Source organism: Pteropus vampyrus, unplaced genomic scaffold (genome assembly GCF_000151845.1).
Source record: "Pteropus vampyrus isolate Shadow unplaced genomic scaffold, Pvam_2.0 Scaffold185, whole genome shotgun sequence".
Classification (NCBI taxonomy): Eukaryota; Metazoa; Chordata; class Mammalia; order Chiroptera; family Pteropodidae; genus Pteropus; species Pteropus vampyrus.
In genome coordinates, this window is record NW_011888966.1 from 2,217,593 (window position 1) to 2,230,355 (window position 12,763).

Consider the following 12,763-nt stretch of genomic DNA (forward strand, 5'->3'; position numbering starts at 1 on the left):
CTGTCACCTGCACCTCCAGCCTCTCCTTTGGCCTCGTTGATGGAAACTTCAGCTGCTGGCTGCAGCCGGGCCCATTTGGACGAGAGCCGCTTTCCAAAGAAAGCCAGCTCAGAGGCAGGGCCTCGAAGTCTTTGGGACAATACTCTTGGCTCTGAGAGCCATTTATGTGTGTCTCATGTGAGTGTGTATGTCTTGTATGTACATGAAAAGCAAGTTTCTTCCAGAACCAGATGTTCAGATAGCAGTTCGGGGAGCCAATCTCCAACAGCCTTTCTTCTGAGGACTCAGGGACGCTCTGGAGTAACCACAGAAGGACCATCTACCCTGGTGTACTCCAGCTCTACAAGAGGCTGATTCTTCCCAGAACAACCTGGACCATACTTTCCAAATTCGCTGAATTAATGTTCTAAATCCACTATTTCAGAATCTCAGGGGGGCCTTAAGGAGCCACTACTCCAAGCCTCTCATTTGCTAGATGCGTAAATGCATCTCAGGGAGGATAAGTGACTTGCCAAGACCCAGACCACAGCGAACATCTCTGTCTCTCACACACGGGTATAGCAAGCCCCACAGCCGTGGGCCCTGGCTGCAGCGGGATGTCAGGAAGAGGCCACAGGCATGTCTCAGATTCCGGTTCCCAATCTGTCTGTAACCTCAGACAAGCCGGGTTCTCTCTCTGGACCTGTTTCTTCATCTGTAAAATGGGGATATGATCACTCTCCCTTTGGGAAAATCCAGAGCGGGTGTGAGAGGCTTTTATAGATTTCGACCAGGGATTTTCACAGCAAAATCTCAGAATATCAGTCCTAGAAGGGTTCTCCTCAGGCCACAGGGTTCCTCTCTAGCGCCCGTCCCCCGAGTATGCAAGTCTCATCATCTTGGTTGAAACAGCTTCTCAAGACTGGTAGGTATGGCCACTCTAGACCTGAGCCTCTCTCCTCCCAGGCACCCAGAATCTCTTCTGGCCTGGCTAGCATGAGGGCTTGCCGTAGCCAGTCATTCCAGAAATCCGTTCAAGGGTAGAGGGTCGCCTGGTGGCTTGGAGCTGCTGTGGTCACTGCTCTGCCGTAGTCCTTTAGCCTGCGAGCAATCATGTTTCCTTCCTTCCCTTGGGAGCTCAGGACTGAAACTCGGAGGAACACTCTGGGATAGAGAAGACACCAGAGCTGGCAGAACCTGTGGTTGGCTGCTGCCCAAATACAGAGTTGGGGGAACCGAGAGCTGGAGAGGGGAAGGTCTTGTCCAAGTCATGCAAAAGGCATGGGCTTTGAGGTCAAATCTGGCTGTGAGTCACAGCTCTGTTACCCACCAATGTGATTTAAGTTACCTAAACTGATTTTCAATTTCTGCATCTGTAAAATGCATATAAATATACCTCTACAAGCTGAGAAATAAATGAAATAATAGATGAAGAGCCCTCAGCACAGTGCCTGGCACATAGCAAAAGTGAAACAAATGGTAGCTTTTACTGTGATAAACCTAAACATTTACAAGAGAGGCAGGAGGGCATGGTAAGAAAGAATGCAAGTTTTGCAGTCATGGCCTGAGTCCAAATCCTGACACTTCAAATTCCTAGTTCATAATTTCGGGTGAGTTACGTCACTTCTCTCTGATTCAGTTTCTTCATCTCTGAAATGACAATCTCATAAAATTCAATGATGTGAGGCAGGTACTAATTAAATGTTTAATGAATGGTGCTTTTTGTTACCACAGTCGTCACTATTACAGCAGTGGTCTCCAAAGTGAGGTACTGGGCATGACAATCCACTGGGGTGCAGGAAGAGAATACTACAATTTTCTAGATTTCTTTCTTATCCTTTTATGTTCCATTTTTGATGCATGCTATACACGTACAACTTATATGTGCCCACACACACAAATATTAGGGGTTCAGGCTGACAGAAGTATATAATTGAGTGTGGACTCACTGGAACATAACAGAGGAAGGAGAAGAAGAGAGAAGATGTCAGGCAGAACAGAAACACCAGCATAAGAAAAAGCATTTCTGTCCTCAAAAGGTAGCTCCTGAGCTTTGGAGGAAGAGTGTACTTTTAGGGAGGGAGATGTTGAGTGTAAGGGGGTGAAACCAGGTGTTGTGGGACGAGCAATTTGAGAAAACTCAAGAAATACCTGGAAGATCATGCAAAAAAATCACACAAAAAAATCACTCCTGTGCTCCAGGAATGCCCAAGGGGCTGTAACTTGAGCTGTGTCACCGCTTTGTCCACTTGTCTCCAATGGTCCCTTCAGAGCACGCCCTCTAGCTCAGCATTCAAGGCCCCTGACATCCTTTCTGATTTATCTGCCCTCCCCTCCCTCCTCATCACCCACCACCACACCCTCTCCCCTCTAAACCAGGAATCCCGTCCACCAGCATTTTCTAGCCAGCCTCTAGCATCAACACCAGCGCCTTTTCAATTCTGGCTTCATTAATACCCACTGGGGAGTTTTTCAAAATAACCAAAGCATAAGGTCAACCCCCAGAGACTCTGATTCAACGGTTCTGGGGTGAAGCCTGGGCCTTGATAATTTTTACAAACTTTCCTAGGTGATTCTGCCAACTCTTCTAGAAAGCCAGGAGGAATTTCTCCAGCCTTTGAACCCCCACAGCACTCTGAAACCACCTACGCTTGGCTAGCCTGGGTCAACCACTGTGGATTTGTCATTCCCTAGCAGGTAGAGGCTATCTGCCCGCCTCCAAGGTATTGTGGGAAGAAACCTGTACTTCAAACTCTCCAGGTTATCTGATTTCAGTCTTTGTCTTTGAGCTATTTTACAGTTCAATAATTTATAGATAACTGATAGTAATGCAAACTAATTCTTATAAACATGCTCATTCTGTCCCATCCAGTAAAGGTCCAACTGATTTCTCTCTCCCACCGGTGGAAAAACCAGTTTGCCTCCATTTGAACATTCCTTTCAATTTGTAGGTGTCTGTCTGCTGATTCTCTTTGGAGCTGGTTATAACATCTGCCTGGCCTGGTCATTGATTAATGAGTAAAATTAAATCCTTAGCACAAGGTCATTTTTACGTCTGTGTGAGTCATGACTCTATTTTTTCCTGGAAATTACTGTGTATGCTCCTTGGCTATACCCCCTACCTTAGGGTGTGGGTGTGGCTCATAAGGATTATTGGATATAAGGCACTGAATGGCTTTAAGGCTTTCTTTAGTGACCTCCCCTTTGAAAAACCACAGTGTAGGGGAGGAAAAATAATTTTCCTTCTGCTAGAGCATCTAAAGTCCTTCTGGCTGGTCTCATAATCAAATTGATGTGAGACAGCTTACCAAGAGAAAATAACCAAATTTATCACGTATGTGCATAGAAGGGTTCCATAAGAATATAGACCCAAGGACGAAAGAGGCGGTTGAGGCTTATATGGGTTGAGGCTTATATGCCGTCTTGAGCTACGGAGAAAGGCGGGTAGTGGTTTGGACTTCAAAGGGAAGGTAGGCAATTCACAGGTAGATGAGAAAGAGCAAATATCTGGGCCACGCCATAAACCATGGGGCCCACAGGGGAATCTAACAACCAGACTTTGCTAGGATCCTCTCTGTCTGCCACACTTGGTTCATATTGTGCTAAGGTGATTTTGCAAAGGTGAATATGCTAAGGTGACAGCCCTTCCTGGAGCAGTATTTCTACCTGAAGTTTTTCGACAGGTAAGGGAGAGGTAAAAGGCTCTTCTTGAGCCTTCTTTTTGTTTCTAAAAAATAACCAGCTTAAAATAATCATAATCCTCCCAAAAGGCAATATTTTGCTTCCCGTCAACAGAATAAAAGGAACCGTCCAGCTGGCTGTTTTAAAACTGCTTTACTCCTCGTTATAGAGCCAGGAGAGGAAAGAACTTGAGGGGTTAAATAAGTTGCCCAACTTGTAAAGAAAGTTATTGATTCAATAAGGGTTCATTTTTCAAAACTATTTATTGAACACCTCCTGTATGCCCCTCGTTAGGAGTTGGGGATAAAATAAAAAATGAGGCAAGTCTTCAGTCCCCAGGAAGCTGTAAATCTAGTGCAATAATCTGCCATTTTTTTAAATCCTAAACACTACCAGTAACAAAAGAAAAAAACCAGAGCGTTCCTCACGATAAACAAAAATGTACTTTTTAAGTATGAGATTAAAAGCACATAAGAGGTCTAATAGTTTCTTCCTGTACCCCAGAAAGTCATCTTTAGTGCCTCTGGGTGTGTGCACCCCACTTCAGAGGCCCCTGGCCTATAAAATCTAAATCGTTCCCGTGCCCCTTTCCTGATGGCTACACCTCCAGCCCGCAGGAAGACACCCAGGACCAGCCCCACTGCCCTCCAGGAGCCTCCAGGGTAAACACCACTCTGGCCATGTGCCTGGGCACCCCGCTTCGCCGCCCCCCTCCCCAGCTCATGCACTCAGGTTTCTTAGAGAGCAGTGTCTTTCCCTCTCCTGACCCAGAACCATTGATCTCAGGGCTGGACAAGGCCCTAGGAGATCATTGGGCTGCTCCAAGTTTGGAATTGGACTGCCCCGGGTTTGAACCCCAGCTCAGGTCACTTTCGTGAGAAGCAAGTGCAGTGTCTGACTACAGTGAGAGAGGCTGGAACCTGACCTGCTATGCAGGAACTGTGAGGCCTGAGGCAACTACTTAACCTCATATGTAAACTGGGTGATAAAAATAATACCTACTGCAGGGGAGTTGCGGTGAGGATGAAAAGAACTGACATGACTAGTGCTTAGAAGAGGCCCTGGCACACAGACACATTATATAAGTGTATTATTGCTTCCTTAATCTTTCAAAGGCTGAGTTTCCACATCTGCAAAATGGGCACGGTAACAGCATCTCACATATCAAGGGCATAGCCAGGGCCTGGCAAGTTGGAAAGGTTTATTTAATAAATAATAGAGGTTGCTATTTTATTATTATTTAAGGAGTACCAAGACACCTGTTTTACAGGTGAGGAACCTGAGGCTCAAGTCACCTGCCTTCTCAAGTACCACACCCCTCTGAGATTATAACAGTAGTACTTGTTTCTCTGTGCACCACACTCTACAGTTTAGAAGACACTTTCGCATCTGCCATTTTATAATCTCATTAGGGCACATCCTCATTTTACAGATGGGGGATCTGAGGCTCAAAGGACAGTCATTCCTCCTTAGCCAGCCTCTGTGGGGGCTTCTCCACCCCAGGAAGAAAGGGTATGGAATATGGGTGATTCCAAGCCAAAAAGTGTATAAGCATAAAGGCACCCCATCACACACACAGACTTCTTTTTCTCTATTGGGGGGCAGGAGGAGGAGACATGCATATTCAGAAAGCAGGGTAAAGACCACATCCTGTGCTTTGTCCCCACCCAGGAAGTATGTTGGAGAGGCTGGGTGGGGGGAGGCTGGTGAGACCACTGGGACTCCCCAGGAAATCCTGCAATGGTACAAGAAGAGCCATGCAGCTCCAACCCATTTCACCAGCTGGGGCCCTGGGTACATCGCTTATCCCTCTAGAGAGGAAGGAACAAAGGCCCCGGGGGTAGGAAGTGTGCCCGGGGCACCCAGCTGGTTAGTGGCAGGGCTAGGGTTGAGGCTGACGGCCCAGGGCTCCCCTGGGTGCTGCAGTGCAGATGTTCCAGACACTGGCAGCTATCCATCACTGCGGAGTTCCCCATCCTGTCCCAGGAATCAACCCCAAGGGTCCAGGACCCCGCCTTCCCAGATGCAGCCCCTTCTCTGCGTACTCGCAAACACATGCTGCCCCAGCAACAGCTGTGGCCCTTACCCAGAAACCACAAATATTTTCTGTATCTCAGCAGCCCGCCTTGGGAACACGGGGTGGAAGGCAAGGAAGATGGATGAGTGACTGTCCCAGATGCAGAGGGGGGGATGGAGGCCTCAGGCTCCCTCCCCAGCCCCACCCAACTCCCAGAATCCTAAATCTTAGAACAGTTGAACCCTAGAATACCAGCACTAGAAGTGGCAGCCAATTCATCAGACTTTGTTACAGATGGGCAACTAAGGCCCAGAGAGAGAAGGGGCTTGCCCAAGGACAACCAGCACCTGGAACTGTAACCCAGCTTTCCACTGACCCCTAGGCCAGTGCCCTCTGCATGGCCCAGGGCCTGATGGCAACAAGCACGGGTCTGTGGGAGCTGAAGCTGGGAGGGTCATTCACCTCGAAGGGGAAGGACTAAGAGGTCAGCATATGGCGTCTGGGTCAGTGGGGCCAGCAATTTAAGGTGCGCTTTGGGTGGGGGATGAAGGGAGAGTGAGGGAAAGGGCAGACTGGGGGGAACCATTCTTTTCACAAACTGGGAGCCATATGTCCAAATTTGGAATCGCCCGGGAAGACTTAATAGAATTTAGAGAAAAGGAGGGGGAGGGAGGGAGGAAGCAAAGGCTGGCCTGGTCCTCCCGAAGGACCCCTTGCCCCTTCCCCCTGCCAGGCCCTTGTGGGCCAGGCTTCACAGGCCGGTAATGGAGACTTCCCGCACCTGTAATTATCCTTTGCAGCTGACAAATAAATCAATTTTCACAGCCACCGTTTCCTCTGAGAGGGGCTGGGTTCGTCGACTCTGGGCTTAGAGAAGGAAACAGGCTGAGAGGGAAAGCTATTAATTCAAGGTTACTGTGCAAGTTGTCGGTGGAGCTGGGATTCGGATTCAAGGGATTTCACTCCCGTGCTGGTGTTCTGGGAGTTATCTGAAGCCCCCAAGCTCCGAGATAGGCCTAAGCTGGGCTTGGGGAGAGCAGGAAGAAGGGTGGGGCCTCTTCCCGCCGCAAGGTCCCTTGAATGGGCCTCGCTTTCCAGGGAAGCAGGGTCCGCGGGGCCCCGAGGTGTAGACAGCGGTCCGCACACAGAGAGCCCTCCCCACAACACACTCAAGCGATTTCATAAGCGGCTGGAGATCTGACTCTTCGCGTCCTCTGCCTTCGGCTTCTGCCACACCCTTCCCTGCGGGTCGGGTCCTTAGATCCCCGTCCAGCTGTCCCCAACCCCGAGCCTTCAAAGTCTCTCCACCCCTCCTCCTCCCCCCAAAAGAGCAGTGCCAGCGAGAGACCCCGAGGCCTCGGCCCAGGTGCGCCCCTCCCACACACCATGCCCCCTGCAGAGCCGGCCCTCCCCTCCCTCCGCTCCCCTCCCCTCCCCTCCCCCAGCCAGGGTGCCGTCCGCCTCCGCTTCTCCGCCTGCGGCCCTAGATTTGCTCCACTGCGCAACCCCAGACACACCCAGCCCGCGACCCTCTCGAGTGCCCTTGGGATTCGGCTCCCTGCGACCCTCCCCGCTTCTGGACGCGCCCTCCCCGGATCCCGGAGGGAGGCATAGGTCCGCGATGACGGGGCGTTTGTAGATCGCCCCCGCGTCCTTGCAGCCCCCTGCCTGGAGTACCCCGGAGCAATCCCGCTCCGGCCTCAACCCGCTCACCGAGCAGCGGAGGCCTCCTGTGGCGAACGGGCGGACGGGCAGACGGACCGGCGGACACGGAGCTCGCTGGATGGGAGCCCGTTAGCGGAGCAGCAGCAGCCGCGGCGCAGGGGCGGGCGGGGAAGACAGCCGTGCGCTCTCCCGCCCGACACGTGGCGCGCAGGGGCCAATCCGGCGGGGCCCGCTCGCCTCCTCCCTCCCCATCTCCCCCACCCCCCCGCAGTTCCTCGCTCCTTGAATCTTAGAATGTCACCACCCCAGCAGGGCCTCGCGAAGAGAGCCTGCGTCCGAGCTCAGACCCGGGACTTGAGACTTGAGAGAGGGGAGGGGATTTGGCCAAGGTTACACCGCCATTCAGGGCTGGCAGTGAGAGCTCCCGACTCCCAGTTCTGCACACTTTCCCCCAAATTCCTACCACTTGCCAAAGCTTTGTTGAGAAACGGATCATTGAGCCTTGACAAAATTGAGGCCAGGCACTTTATCCGTCTGATCAGATTCCATTCCTCAATAGCCCATCAGATCCGCGACGTTACTTACCCACTTTCCAAGAGAGCAGAGCCCGTCCGTTGGCTAATGTCGCAGAGCTAGTAAGTTGTGGAGTCGGGATCGGAACCTGAGCCACGTGACTCCAGAGAGCCGCATAGTCCAGAAGAAGAAAGGGAGACGAAGAGACCAGCAGTTATAATCCAGGGCTGTGGGGGAAAACAATAGGGATTTTTGTTTGTTTGTTTTGTTTTGTTTTTTAAGATAAACTCTGGGAATCCAAATAAAACTGATGAGAATAATTGTCCCCCAGGGGATTTGTAAAGACTTCCCGAAGAAGGTGATTTGCAGTGAAGGTCAGTAGTACCTCCCATCCCCTGCCCCCTTAGAAATTATGCTTTGATGAAAAGATGGAACGATGCAATCCTGGGCTGTCAGGCAGCGGCTGAGTCTCCCTATGCAAGACATTTTACTGCTCTGATTCTCAATTTGCTCATACGAAAGATAAGGATAACCCAGGCCTTTTACAAGAGTTACCCTCAATCTGTGCCTAGTTCAGAGACCTCTAAGCTTCCTACAAGGAGACCTGGTTGGAAATTATGTCCTTTCATCTGTCTCTTCATTTCTTAACAAACATTTATGAGCACCGTTGCATGCCAGGCACTGAGCTGGGAGGCCAAAGCGAGCAAATGGGAAGCGGGGCCCTGACCTGCCCTCATGGAGCTTCCGGCCCTTAGGGAAGACAGATGGTTAGGTCATTGTGCCGCTAAAGTTTAGCTAGTTGTAATCCGGGCACCCTAAAGTGCTGTGATGGCCCACAGCAGATGGACCCAGCCTGGCCTAGGCTCCTGAATGACAGTGATGTTAAGGTATGATCAGAAAGATGAATGGAATCTAGTAAAGAGACTAAGAAGAAATTAAAATTATTATCTTCAGATGAGATGTGCTGTCAGTAGAAGCAACACCTTTTGAGATCGACTGTGAGGGGGCTGGCCTCAGTGAGGATGGAGGTGGGTCTCCTCAAGCATCATAAGAGTAGCTGCTATTTATTGAGCATGTTCTATGAGCCAGGCACTGTTGTAAGCGCTTTGTTTACAATGTCGCATGTAAGCTTCACGATTCATTAATAAATATTTGTTCGGGACCTATTATATGTCAGGCACTACTTTAGGAGCTTTATCTGCAAACAAAACGATCTCTGTCCTTGGGGAATCTGCATTACAGCAGAGGGGAGATGGAGACACAGCAAGTAAACACGACATGTCAGTAGGTGACAAGTGCTGTGAATAAAAGGAAGAAAAAGTGGTGAGGAGCCCAGGATGACGGGGAAGCTGCAGCGTTACGGAGGGCGTTGGGCAGATGCCACTACGAGAAGGTGAAATTTGACTAAAAACGTGTAGGGGGTGAGGGAGGACGTGGAACTGAACAGACGTCTGTGGGAAGAACTTTCCAGGCAGAGGAAACAGCCAGAAGAAATGCTGCGTGGCAGGAGGAGGCCTGGAAAGTCTGAGGAACAGCAAGGCGGCCGGAGTGGAGCGAGCGAGCAGGAGGGTAACGGGAGAGCAGAGGTAAGGAAGGACCGGGTCCTGGGGGTCGGGGCCAGGGTTGGGGCTGCGGGCCCCTGTCAGACTTTGTCTCTTACTCTGAGGCATTTGCGGGGAGCTGTTACTGAGTGTTGAGCAGAGGAGGGACATGACTTTTTTTGTCCTTTTATGGGGATAAAATTCACATAAGATAAAATTAAGCATTTTACAGTGAACAATTCAGTGGTGTTTAGTAAATTCATATTGCTGTACAACCACCATCACAATCAAATTCCAAAAACCCATACCCATTAAGCAGTCGCTCCCCATTCTCCCCTCCCCTCAGCCCCTGGCAACCACCAATCTGCTTTCTGCCTCTATGGATCTACCTATGCTGAATATATCATATAATGGAATTGTAGTATATGTGGCCTTTTGTGTCTGGCTTCTTTCACCTAATATATTATATTAGTCAGGGTTCTCCAGAAAAACAGAACCAATAGGATATATTGAAACAGAGGAAGGTGAGAGAGAGAGAGAGAGAGAGAAAGAGAGATTTATTATAAGAATTGGCCCACACAGTTATGGCGGCTGAGAAGTCCTACAATCTGCTCTCTGCAAGCAGAAGAACCAGGAAAGCCTGTGGTATAATACAATTGGAGTCTGAAGGCCTGAGAACCAGGTGTGTGTGTGTGTGTGTGTGTGTGTGTGTGTGTGTGTGTGTGTGTGTTTGGGGGGAGGTGACAGGGAGTTGGGTGTAAGTTCCAGAATCTGAAGCCTGAGGACCTAGAACTCAGAGGTCTGAGGGCAGGAAAAGATGGATGTTCCATTTCAAGAAGAGAGAGACGAGAGAGAGGGAATTTGCCCTTCTTTCTCCTTTTGCTTCATTTGGGCCTTCAGTGGACTGGGTGATGAGGGCAAGTGTCTTTCCTTAGTCTACTGAATCAAATGCCAATCTCATCAAATGCTAACCCTCACAGACACACCCTGAAATAGTTTTACTAGCTCTCTGAGCATCCCATAGCCCAGTCAAGTTGACACATAAAATTAACCAGCACAACAATGTTTATAAAGTTTATTCATATTGTGCACACACCAGTACTTCATTCATTTTCTGGCTGAATAATATTCCATTGCGTGGAAGTACCATATTTTGCCTATTCATTCATCAGCTGATGGACATTTGGCTTGTGTCTTCTTTTTGGCCATTTTGGACAGTGATGCTATAAACATTAATATATAAATATTTGAGTATGTATTTCTAGTACTTCTGTGTATTTACTGAAGAATGAAATCGCTAGTTCATATGGTAATATAGAATTAACTTTTGGAGGAACCACTGAACTGTTTTCCATAACAGCTACACCATATTTATTTTATTTTACTTTATTTACATTATTATTATTACTTATTTTTTAAACATTTTTTTGTGGTCCCTCCAGTCCTGGAGAATTCCCCCAGCTCCCAAAGAGCTCTCATGGTTCCACATCCTTCCGTGTGCGGTCTCTCTCTCTTTTGCTTATTGTGCAGAAGGTGTTCAACTGGCTCTCAGTTGCCTCTCGGGAGGAATTGCCCTAAATGTAGGTGTACATTCCATGTGTTCTTAAGAGGGCGTGAGCTCAAAGTCCACCTACACCATCATCCGGGACCCGCCTCCAGCTGCACCATTTTATATTCCCACCAGCAAGGTACAAGTGTTCCCCACGTCCTTGCCAACACCCGTTTTCTGTTTTTAAAGCCATCCTAGTTGGTGTGGAATGGTATGTCATTGTGACTTTGATTTGCGTTTCAATAAACTAATGATGATGAACATCTTTTCAGGTGCTTATTGTCCATTTGTACATCTTCTTTGAAGAAATGTCTATTCAAGTCTGTTTTCCCTTTTTAAATTGGGTTGTGTTTTTGTGGTTCAGTTGTAACAGCTCTTTATGTATTCTGGAGATGACGCGTTTCTCAAAGGGTCACTCAGCCCCCTGTGCTGGAAATACCGACTACTATTGGGGGGCGAGAGTAGAAGCAGGTCTGTTAGGAGGCTTGTGTGGTAACCTGGACAACAGAGGCCAGTGGCTTGGCCAGAGTGATATAAATGGAGGTGCTAAGAAGTGGTTAGAGACTGGATATATTGGAAAGCAGAATTAACATAATTTCCTGAAGCACTGGATGGATATGAGGTGAGAAAAAAAGAGAGGGGTCAAGAATGACTTCAAAGATCTTGGCTTGAGCCACTGCCAGGATGGAGCTACCGTGGACGGAGATGAGCAAAATTGCAGGAAGAGCAATTTGTGGGGTGAAAGTAGGGAAAAGATCAGGAGCTCGTTTTTTGACCAGTTCGTTGAATATTTCTATGAGACATCCAAGAGTTGATGTTAAAGAGGCAGCTGGATAGACAGATCTGGAGTTGAGGAAAGAGCTATGACTTCAGAAGTCATAGGCATATAAATACCGCTCAAGGACCGAGAAAGAGATGTGCTCATCGAAGGCGAAGGGGACCAAGGGACACTCCTACACTGAGTCAGGGAGAGGAGAAGGATCCAGCAAAGGCGGCTGGGGAAGAGCTTGCTCTGTGGTGGAAGGAAACCCAGGAGAAGGTGGTGTCTTGGAAACCGAGTGAGGAAAGTGCTCAGGGAGGAGGGAGTTATACCAGATGCTGTTCTTAGGTCCAGTGGGACAGGACCCAAGAATCCATCATGGATTTAGCAACCTCAAGGTCGACGTTTCTTGCAGAGTGAAGAACAGACTTGGTAGAGCGTTGTGGGTAAAGGCATGATAGGAATGGGTTTAGGATAACAAGCATCTACTACTTCTTCCGAGAGTTTTGCTGCATAGGACAGCAAAGAAATAGGCAGTGTCTGGCAGGGGGATAGAGGTCAAGAGCAGGTTTTTTTGTTTTTTTGTTTGTTTGTTTGTTTTTAAGATTGGGGACATTACAGTGTACTTGTTGTGTGCTGATGGGAATAAGCAGATGGAGAGTGAAAAACTGATGATGAAGAAGAGAGAGGGGAGCAATATTTGGAAAGAGAGTGGGACCTAGTGTACAAGCGTAGGGGACATTGCTCTACTTAATTGCAGTGAACTTAACTGGAGTTTAGAGAAATTACAGCCTTTGCCCAATGACAGCCCAAGAGACTGAGGCAGGATTGAAAGCCGGGCCACCGTGAATGCAGAGCCCAGAGTATTATTCCTGAGCTGTAGAAAAAGGCTAACATACTGTTCAATTCTTTCGAGCTGATCATCTCATTTCTGGGAACCAGTCCTAAGAAAACAATCTGAAATACAGAGGAAACTTTGAAGCCCAACACTGTATTTTTTTAACCACAAAGAGGAAACAACCTAAACACCCAACGGCCATAAAGTAGCAAGTAAGCAT

At 48.7% G+C, this 12,763-nt stretch overlaps 1 long non-coding RNA gene across 2 annotated transcripts in view; it reads right to left on the reverse strand.

Moving 5' to 3' along the window:
• LOC111746352 overlaps positions 1 to 8,323 on the reverse strand; it is a 15,523-nt gene extending 7,200 nt beyond the window's left edge. The window contains exons 1-2 of one of the 2 annotated variants that reach the window (XR_002783048.1): positions 7,391 to 8,323; positions 6,840 to 6,845 (exon numbers count right to left, since the gene is read on the reverse strand). This is a non-coding gene — a long non-coding RNA (uncharacterized LOC111746352). Of the gene's footprint in view, positions 1 to 3,904; positions 6,545 to 6,839; positions 6,846 to 7,390 lie in introns of those variants that run through there. The other variant, XR_002783049.1, reaches the window with a different exon arrangement.
• Positions 8,324 to 12,763: the final 4,440 nt, after the last annotated feature.